We start from the raw sequence: 11,572 nt of genomic DNA on the forward strand, positions 1-11,572 counted from the left end.
CTTCGCATAACATCAGTTTCCAAGTACGTGAGATATGCCGGATTTTCTATCTATCTATCTATCTATTTATCTATCTATCAAATGTTGATATATCGTGTTCTCTCGCGCATATGGGTAATTTTGTAAGGGCCTCTTCTAGATGGCTTCATGATAGTCAGAGCTCCCACCCCTCCCCCTGGCGCCGGCTTGCGACATTTATTAAGGGCTTCGCTTTGGTCCCCATCCATTTTTAGCTGACGGTTTGCTGTCCTTTTAGTGTGGCGAGATAGCTTTTTGGTGCATACATATCACACACTACAGTGCTAAAATAACTTATGGATAGAACAAACATAAACGACGACGACGAGCTCCTGTGAAGCAGTAGTCCTAGCCGGCTGGTACATCTGTACCTCTTCACTAGGCTAAGACGTATGAGAGTGTAGAACATGCCATGCTCCTCAATTCGTTAAAAATCTTGAACTTTCCCCGATATATCATTTACTGCGTTATGAGTTTCGAAAGGATAGTAAATTGTATTCTTACTGACGAGGTTTATCCTCCCCAATATATCATTTGTTCAGTGCAGTCCGAACGTTTGATGCTCTGTGGCGTTTTATTTATTATTTTATTGAGCTCAGTTCTGCTTCAAAATGACGTCTAACTGTACATATCTGCTGCAGACATTGCGTACCTCGCTGCTGCTTTTGATATTCACTCTTCGCACGCAACAATCATATTTTCAATCATTAGCATTATGGTTTTAATTTGGGTGCATGGTAAAGAACCCAAGGTTGTCGAAATTTCCGGAGCTCTCTACTATGGCGTCTCTCATAATCATATTGTGCTTTTGGAACATTAATCCCCACATATCAGTATAAGATTTATGATCCTAACATATTCGTATGACTCTAAATGCTAGCAAAATTTTAAGGATTGTTGTTCTTATGAATTTTACTCATAGTATTGCCCTTCAGTACCACCAAGATATGACGTCGCAAAACGACTTTGTTGCATATTACATTAGGACGAAACACTACCTTAAGTGAAAATAAAAAAACATAATAAATATACGGCAATCAAATGGCAAACTTGGTCAAACCGCCAGTGGCTTATGGTGGGACATTCTAATTATTCTTTATGGTATGTATGTTTGCCGGATTCTAGAATTTGGCTGTGTTTTACTATGGGGAGGCATCATACAAAAATAATATCTCGTTTATTAGAGCGAGAGGCTCTTCGGAGTTGTTTCGAGGTTCTGAAAGTTACTGCGACAAGTGTGTTATATCAAGAAGCCCGAATCGCCACCCTAGCTTGTATATTTACCGTACTCACCATCCATGTCCGGGATTTCTGGACATCAACAACTTGCGCCATCCGTTGAATTTCCTGCTAAACGGTAGCGTAACTCAAAAAAGACGACCTTAAAACATTTATTACAGCGCAAAGCTTGAGTATATGCTAAAATGGCTCCGTATGTATAGTGTAGGCGTAAATATTTCATAATCAGAGAAATTTCGCTCAATTCCCATGATATGTCTGGGCTCGAGAGTGACGTTTATGTGCCATGAGAGACTTCATTGGAGAAAATTTCAAAAACTTGTGTAAACACAATCAGCCTTGGTCTCATTAAGTCACTCAAGTTACAAAATCTTGACGACTCTGTCATCGTACCTGTGAACTTTGGTTGATGAGGTTTGACGGGCACTTTTGTTCACACGTTTTTTCGAGGGAAACTCCTTTGCAGGGGCACACGCAGTTCGTAGCACTTTGGGTTACTGCAAAACATAAAATGTTTCCAGCTCTTTTATGTAAGGTTATATTTCTTGAGGCTACTCAATATGCGCGGAGTATTCATACTGTGTAGATCTTAAATTGAGTATTAGCAATAACACGTCTCCTTTATTTAGAGTAAACAATAAGAGATAAGAACAGCTCTTCTTCATTCAAAGTAAGAAGTAACAAAAGCCAAGACACATTGATATACATATATTCTTCTCTCAAAGACATAGGTAACTTATGGTACAGTTTAATGTAACAATTAACTTAAAAGATATGTGAGAAATCTGTTAGCTTATTAGGATATAATAAAGATATATTTATCGGTAGTATTTCCATTCACCCCATTAATATTTATTTACGGTCGCATGTAAGTAAACAACAGTAGAACTTGTTTAATGGTTCGGATTAAAATAGACTAAACTGTCAAGGAAACGAGTGACTGTGTGAGTATTCATGTTTCCACGTTTGTGCTCTGCAAGCGTGGTACCGTTTTGGAGATCCCTATTACACATGGCCAATCATGCGTGGGGCAGAGCGGCCGTCCCATTATTGTGCGTTTAATAGAGGACAGGAATTCGCTCAGGAATTCAAACACCTTGCGCCTTGCATCGCACTGCAGCACATGTGGCTGTTCATCTGTCTTTGCCGATACATAGGTTTCATCGAAGCAGAGATCCCAGATAACTGGTGAAGTGATACAGGCATTACATGTTAAACGAATGTATGAAGCGTGCGTCAGTGAGCCATCGTTATGTCTCACAGAAAAAGAGTTCGCATACTTTCTCCACACATGCACCTACATATGATACTCCAAGTAACTCTCTATCCCTTTTTGACTGTTCTGCGCAATGTTAATACGTTTGTTTTTTTTGAGATCTTCATTTCACGTTCTTTTGTTCTTCAAATATAATTTTCAGTTGCGAGTCAGTGCTGGTTTGTGCCCCTCTTGTTTTTGTGTTCATTGTTTTCGGACTGTAACCCAAAATTCCTTCGTAAAAACAAGCCCAACATTCAATACTACTGCATTTCAACTGCGAGTGTATTTCCCTGCAAATAAAATGCCATTGTCACACAACCGAAAAAATATTCCTGTGTTATTTGCCTGTGCGCTTCTTCTCATATATGCATTATCATAATCATCATCATCCGTCTGGATCCCTCTTCTCATCTTCACTGGGTGTCACCACAATCATCATCGGGTGTGTGCGCGCTCGGTCTCCGACTGCGCGTTCGCTGCTGCGCTTGACGGGGAGGTTTCTGTCATCGCAAGTCTTAGCCGTCCAGCGCTGCCTGAGCACCGGCTTGCGAGGCTACCCCTCCATGTACACCGTAGTGAAGTCCGCATCAGAGCGGGCTGCACAGCATGAGTCACCCGCCTCATGGTCCTCAGAGGACATCACCGCCTCCATCTTGGGTCCCACTATCGCCTGGGCGGTCGCCAAGAAAGTTCCCCAGAAAGTTCTGCCTGCAGTGAACTCTGAACTTAGCAGCTCAGCGACAGCCCCAGGTCCGATGGCAGTGACCCCATGTATGCCAGTCTCTGCTGCAGCCGCTGCCGCCCTCAGTGTGGTGGCTCACGGGTGCAGTATAGCAGCGGCCGCCTTGGAGGCTATCTACGCGATGGCAGAAGCCACTGAGGTGTCAGTGGACACCTGATCCCAGCTGGGTAGAGCCGTGCTGCTGCATGTGTCTTTACTGGCACTTTCATTACCGTCGTAGTCGTATTCCCACCAGGGACAGTCGTAGATGAAAGCCCGAGAAGCGGCACCCGTCGTGTCGCTGCCGCAGCGCTCCGTGGCAGCGACCACTGTGGTCGAAGCGTCGCAAGCGTCCTTGATCTTGTTCCAGCTTGTGCTGTTTTCGGGGTACTGGTTGGAGGCGGCTGCCGAGAGCTCCTCGCTGCTCAGACCGGACCTCTCGTGGTGGCTCGCTTGACGACCGGAGCGGTGCTTCACCACCTGCCTGTGCTCTTCGTTCCCACTCTCGAGCAAATACTCTACGTTCTCTTCGACGAAGCAGGGCACGATCTCCCGGTTCCTGTACTCTCGTTTCAGTGCTTCGTCGATTTCGACTGGGATCAGAGAGTTGCTACCCTTGGCACGAGCCCCATGCCGAGTTTTCCACGAGCACACCCGTGGGAAGTTATCGCTGTTTATGGAGCCGCAGTAAACCACGCCACAGCTGTCGCAGGAGGCCACCGATGGCCGACATCTGATTTCGGTGGTTCCAATACCAGACTTACAGGTTACCTTGACTGACGAGTCGCCTCTGTGCGACAAGGCGACCCCGATGCACTCTTTGCGTACCTGCAGTGGCCCCTTGGCCGCCAGTGAACTTCGGAAGTCTCCCCCAGCTGTGCGAGCCTCATCGGGCGTCATTTTGAGCATATCCTGGGTCAACACATCGAACGGAAGAAGCACCGGTGCACTTGAGCGAGTTGGCGACGAGCCCGGGTGCTTTGCGAGCACGCTGACAGCACCGCTGCTGGAACTCCGTAAACGGCATCCGCAACCTTTGGGAGAGAAACCCATACCGGTATCATCAGGGGCGTCATTTTCGTGTGTCGCCTAGTTGTCTGCCACCAGACCATCCAGATGCTCCTTCACCGTTGTCGTATCCTCGGCAAAGTTGATGAGGATCATGTCGCTTGCCATCGACATGCTGTCATGTGACAATATATGGCGTCATATTATATATTATACAAACGTCATAATATATACTTATATATTACGTAAAATAGAAGGGGGGATCACCCCCTCTGTAGCTCAGTTGGTAGAGCGTCGGAGGTTTAATTAGAAGGTCACGGGTTCAGTTCCTGCCCGTTGCAAATCATCTTTTCATGCAATATTCTTTTTACATATTTACATTATTATTACCATACCAACATTTCTCATACTTTTTCTGACATCATTGTGTGTTAGTCCTCAGTCAAATTGAAAATATTTTATGCACTTGTTTCCATCGAGAAGAAAGACAGTTGAGATGGTGCCTTGTTAAACCTAAGTCATATATAAATATAGCTTGTTCATTTGTGGAATTTTACAGGAGAACACGTGTATTGGGCACAGCACGTCAAGCACGTGATGTTCATAGAAGCTTTTTATTCAACGTGACATTTCTTGCAAATGGAGTACACCGATCGACGGGCTCCTATTTAGCACGCCATGAACCAATTAAACAACTTTAGTCGTTCCCGACCTTCAACTTGTAGAGGAGAACGCATTAGCGCAATCGAGCTTCGTTCGCTTCGACTTCTCAGTCGCTAGATTCGACTTATTTCTCGGTGGACACACCCACCCTGCAGCAAGGGAAAGTACACCTGTGCGTGTAATATATACTGTTTAAATCTATCTGAAAATGCATTCTGTAAGAACACCATGCAAAAAGGCTCGCTAGGGCATAATTTTTTTTCTGAGATCCTGACGGTTACAGGCGTAAATGCGTCGCAAGAGACTTTGTGGTGCTGATAATGATGATTACTTATGTTTGCGCACTTGGGAATAGATCAGCCTTCAAAGCAACTACCGATCGTGCAGTTCGAATGTACGATGCTGGTGCGATTTTACATTCTGCCACCCAATTTACACCTGTGAGGGGGGTACTCGCACAACAAAACATTGGTATAGTTCCTTTTTAAAGAAACAGCGTAGAACACATGTTTTAAGTGCGAAGCCTTAGATTGTGTGTCCGCTCAACAACAACAACAACGACAACATTATTATTATTATTATTATTATTATTATTATTATTATTATTATTATTATTATTATTATTATTATTATTATTATTATTATTATTATTATTATTATTATTATTATTATTATTATTATTATTATTATTATTATTATTATTACAACACAGATGATAGGCCTGTTGAAGCCATACGGTGGCTTGGATGACGAGGCCTGGCATATCGGCAAACGAGTGATGCCTCGTATATTAAAGAGCTTGTTACGTAAAAGAAACAGGGTAAGAAGACATTTAACTCTTTTATATTACACTTAAACACAATATAGTGAGCTTGCATGAACGGCGGCGACGCTATGCACTCTGGCTAGGCAGCCAAATTTTTGTCAGAAGCGGCCGGGGAGTGCAGCAGCACAGTCGTATATGAGAGCGTTGGAGTGGCTTGCAACGTAATCTCCAATAAGTGTCATGCACGATGTCAGCTTCACCAGAAGGCTACACCGCAACGCTGTGTCAGAAAGACCTCGAGCGATACGAAGATATGAGAATTAGCTCTGAGTGGACCCATTCACGCTTCATGCGAGTGACTGTGTAAGTGACGTGGACTTGTGGCCACCCGTCGACAGCTCCGATATTTATGAATTTCTCGTTCCGAGGACGAGTTTCGTTACCCGCGAGATGTTGAAGTCGAAAGGCAAACTAGGGCCACAACCTTGTGAGAAGTCGCTGGTTGTGCACTCTTGGAAAAAAGGTGGTGGTACTTGCTAACTTTTGGGTAGTAAAGGCTTCTCACATATGTTACAACCCTGGTGGTAAGCGCAGTTAGTAACGGCGATGGTGGTAACAGTTACTACCTCTGCTGTTCCTAGCAGCGTGTAGTAGCTGTTTCTACCTTAGCCGTTACCACCCTTGGTAGTAACTTTTAAATGTTTTAAAAAAAGTAGTAACCGATACTACAAGGTTAATACATTTTGACATATTGCTTTACTGCTATTATTGGTCAATCAATGTCTCATTACTAGACAACTTCAGGTAAGGAAGCGTGGTGTGCCACGAATGCGAAGAATGTATAGACCAAACAAGTTCACAGCTTTTTTTTTGTGTACATGCTGTAAGAGGTAAGCGGGGGGTATATATAGCCCCTATTTTGCAGAGGCATGCCTGGCACAGTGAACACTTGTGTTTAAGGATGAATTATAACTAACTTAAACATATATCACTATATTTACTACCTGTTTACGTGTGTTTGTTGATGTAGCACAAGATATTTAACCAAAGTTACTTATAAAAATTATATGTTATATTTATTTATTAAAAAAGGGCCACAAAAGGCATGATGTACAGTGGCCGGAACAAGGTACCGATCTCATTCTCAGTGCATTTGAATGCTTCACACAGCTAATATATCGGTGTTTAAAAGGTAAGAATTGTTTTTATGGTTTGGCGCGCCAAAACAATGATAATATTTGGAGACACGCCGCTGTGGAATAACTGTGACTGTTCTCGGGGATAATTGTGACCATCCGGTTATTTTGATCTGCCGGTCTTGTTATTATGTGCTGTAATTTACTCATTTGTTGTAATAGTCTATTACAATGCGTTAGCGCTTGCCTAAGGTTCGTTAACTTGTACTTCTCCATTTCAACAATATCAGAATGACGTTTACATATCTCGGGTACGTAATTTAAAACAAAGAGAATTTTCCTTCTCTATGGATACATTGTGCGTCATTTTTCCGGTTAATTATAATAGCTCGAGACTATTGCTCCCATAAATTATCACAATCGCATTCACACACTATATTGGATTAGGTAGTCAAAAGCCGGGTAGCAAAGATGCAGTAACGGGGCAAAAAAGGTAGTAACAACTGCAGTTACTACCTCTTTAACTCTAGTTACGAGTTACTATTTACTAACGAAGGTAGCAAACAGGTCGCAAAAGTTAGTAACGGTTGCAGGTAGTAACTGTTTACCAACGTAGGAAGTAAACAGGTAGCAAACTGGTAGTAACCGTCGAAGAAAGGTAGTAAGGTAGAACTGCAGTTACTACCTATTTGCTTGCAGTTGCTACCTTTTCATTAAGTTTTTTTTAAGAGCGGGGGGCAGTGGGTGAAGAAATTCTTCGCTGACACCGTGATCATCGTCACTCAAGTAAGAGGTGTTAAATTACTTAATTTTGCCGTAGATGCTAATGTTTGCTTCTGTTCAGGTTAAACTCCCAGTGCGTTCACATGGCCCCCGTCGACGTCTTGTTCATGGGCAAGAGTGATGGCGAGGCCCTTACCGCGCACTGCACGTGGATGGCCGGGAACATCGAAGGTTGCTCGCATCCCACTGCGTTGTTATTCTAGGTGGAGTACGAGGCACGTGCATGAGAAGAGCACTCCTACATTTCTTAACACGTCTTACTTGAGTGACGATGACCACGGTGTCTGCGGCGACTTTCTTCACCCACGGCTCCCTCGCTCGGTCACTCTTCACAATGTTGTGGTCCTCGAGGGCCTTTCCGGACTTGAACAGCCCCCGAGTTATCAAACTCATCCTCAGAACGAGAAATTCATGAATATCGGAGCTGTCGACGCGAGGTCACATTTCCACGTTACTTACACAGTCGCCCACACGAAGCGTGAATGGGTCCACTCGGAGTTGATTTTCGTCTCTTCTTTGTACCACTCGACGTCTTTCTGGCACAGCGCTGCGGTGTATTCTTCCGGTGAAGCTGACATTGTGCACGACACTTCTTGGAGTTAAATTTGCGTCGCGCTCGCACTCGATTACGCTTACGAGCTACGACAACGCTCGCAAACCCCACTTCGCTGCTGCACTCACTGGCCACCTCTGACAAAAAAATGGCTGCCTACCCAGAGTGCATTGCGTCGCCGCCGTTCTTGCAAGTATCCTATAATAAAGCATCAAATAACGGAAGCGATTCTACCTAAACAGGAGAATGCTGAGATGAGGATTGAACAATCTTTCAACAGATTATACCCGGCATGAAAGGAGGTAGGAAAATAGTCATGCGATCATTGTGCAGCATTAAAAAGATTTTAAGACATTGAGTAAATCGTGTTTCATTGTTACAAACAAAACACTGTCGGGAAGGTCAATAATAACAGAAGGAACGTAGACCTTTCTAATAGCTTTGTCGTATCGTGTTTCGACGAATAGTACCAAAAAAGCAGGAGGTTTTCCTAATATACGAAAGGCAATGTATCCTTTTTTGAACTAATAGTTCGATAAATGCTGTTACCATGGTTAGAATAAATGACGCTTTGAAAGATGGCAGGCGAATTAAAAAAATAAAATTACATTGTCAGCTTAAGTACGATTGTAAACAATGAATTTCAATATGTTTTTCTAAATGTATCAATCCTACACTGCCATCGGTAAAAACAGGAAGCAAATAATGTAATGCCACAACGCAGGACACTGTACGCAAGAGCAAGCATAATGGTCGCTTCAATATTGGTGGCCGCAATTGATCTAATAATAGAAGGTAACCATGCGATTTTTCGTAGTCTGCCACATCTGTAAGCCAAATGATAAGTCCAAGAGAGGTCACTATTGAAAAACACACCAAGATACTTTACAGAATTGACCAATTCAATGAGAGTACACTTACAGGAAGCGCAATCACGGGCATGAAGAAATATCGGCGCCTTTGTCACTATTGCTTTCAAGGAATTTTTAAAGTAAATTGGTTTCGTTTGTTTAATTAATCAGTAAGCAATTATTATGGAACCATGACGCTGCATCATGAACACTGTCTTATACTAGTGACAACGCTTTGTTGTAACAGACATGTTTGGTTAAAGGAACAGTTTTGTCAGCGTACAGAAATGCGAGGATTTTGGCAACAGCAGTAGGAAAATGATTTATGAATAAACTAAACAAGTAAGGAGACAAAATGAAACCCTGTAGTAGACCAGCTTTCAAGGAAAGCTTGTTGCTGGAAGGCAACCAATTGTCTATTCGAACTGCTAGGTAGTGCTGAGATAGTTTTCAAGAAAGTCGTAGAACGAACCTCTGAAGCCAAGAAGGTTATTTCTTCTAGCAGGAGAGAATGGTTAACAGTGTCGAATGCTTTGGAGATATACAAAAATAGAGCACAGACAAACATACTATTTTCCAAAGCATCATACAGTTCACCAGAAAATTTGTCAGGTAGATCAATGGTACCTCGACCTGCGACAAGACCAAACTGTCGATTTGAAATCAGCGAAATATTTTATAGAAACAATTATGATGATGATGATGATGATGATGATGATGATGATGATGATACAACATTTATATTTATGAAAAAAGGAGAAAGAAACAGGAGGGGAGAATGCCATGGGTGGTTTCCCCATTCCAGGACACCAGTGGGTGCTGCTGCTCGACCAGTTTGATCCAGGAGGCCCCTTTGGGTCTTGAGGTCAGGTTGGCCAAAGATGGCTTCCCAAGGCTCCCCCAGTAGCGTGAGTATGAGAGGCGACTGAACTTCCATATGCTTGTGCCGGCAGTCCCATGTGACGTGTTGCAACGTCGGTCATGACTCGCACCAAGGACATTGGTTTACATATGCATTGGGGTTTATGTAATGCCACCTTTCCAAATGTACATAGGTATTAACCTGAATTTGTCTTAGCTGGCGAGATTCGTCAACTTTAAGCGGTTTGTGCGGTGTGGCATATCGCTGTCTTGTCGTCCGTTGATGCTCGAGTATATCGCGTGCTGTGCATGATTCGAACTGATTATCGGTGTCGTTGCTTACTCGGTTACTCAAATCACGAGCGAAACTGTGCGCCAGCGCATTACCCGAGATACCCTCGCGGCCTGGGCGCCAAATTATAGCATGGTCCTGTATGAGCCTGTCACCTGGTATTTTCAAGTGACATTCGGTAGTGCACCACGGAGAAACATTTTGCAGGCTTCTTGGGAATCAGACAAGGCTAATGCGGAGGCATCCTCTGCGCTTTTCGTTCGTATAGCTAGCGCAATCACCGCTGCCTCCGCCATCGCTGTACAGGTTGTTTTCATTGATGCTGCGACAGTTTCAGCGGTATGCGGCATTGGTTGAACTGCTAATATAATGCAGCTCTCGTTTGATTTACCGGCATCTGTGTATATAATATACTTCGTGGCTTTCGCCAAACTGTCTTTGAAACTCGCGAGCTCTAGCTTGTCTTCTCGCCCCATGGTACAACTTACTCATGTTTCGCGGAATGGGGCAGACGGTTATGTGTTGGCGTGTTCCGCTAACCATCGTAGTAATGTTCTCCCGGCAGTATTGTGGTCTAGTAGGGTATCCCAAGCGAGTGAGGGTTTCTCTGCCTACCTTTGTAAGGCATAGTCGTTCCTTCAGCAACGCCCGTTAGCAATGTGCGCTTGTACCACGAATTATTACTGCAATATTTATCATTGTATAGCGAAGCAGAGGACGCGTGTGTTTCCAAGCAGAGGAAGTTATTTTTATCATGTATTGAAGCGGTCGCGAGAGAGTGTTGTAGAACACCCGCTTACTACGCAAACGATCCGAGTTCGATACTCTCTCGGACTTTGAATCTTTTTATATTTTATTTGCGTCTTTCTCGAATTTTCGGTCACGCACAAGATGATTTTTTGCTCACAACCAACGACGCAAACATGAGAATATCTGCGAAACGAGCTCTTTAACACTATATCATCAATAGGTCTTACAAGCTACCTTTTAAGAAACATTGCCGCGTAAAAATCTTTCCAAGCTGTTCTTGAGCAAGGTGCGCCAAGAAACAATTACACTAGTAGTAGCATGGAAACCTGACAAGCGATATATCTTCAAACTTGCTTATGCGCGTTCCTTGTTTTAAATAAAATTGGCTGAAATAGCCGGGTCTTCAACCAAGACCTGATGCCGCTGTGCAGACCGCATCGAAATTAGCGTCTCTCATAATCAAATGGTGGTTTTAGGACGTTAAACCCTACATGTCAATCAATGTGCGCACCGCTTAGCCATTGAATGAAAGAGGTGTGTTTTACAGCTGCGTACATTCATTATCATCCGATGTTTTACGCCTGAAAATCCTTCTAATTGCCGAGACGTAACAGATTTTTTCGACCACATTGAAGCTTGAAGAAATTTGTTTTTGCGAGTGATAAAGCGTCAC

This window comes from Rhipicephalus microplus, chromosome X (assembly GCF_043290135.1).
Source record: "Rhipicephalus microplus isolate Deutch F79 chromosome X, USDA_Rmic, whole genome shotgun sequence".
Classification (NCBI taxonomy): Eukaryota; Metazoa; Arthropoda; class Arachnida; order Ixodida; family Ixodidae; genus Rhipicephalus; species Rhipicephalus microplus.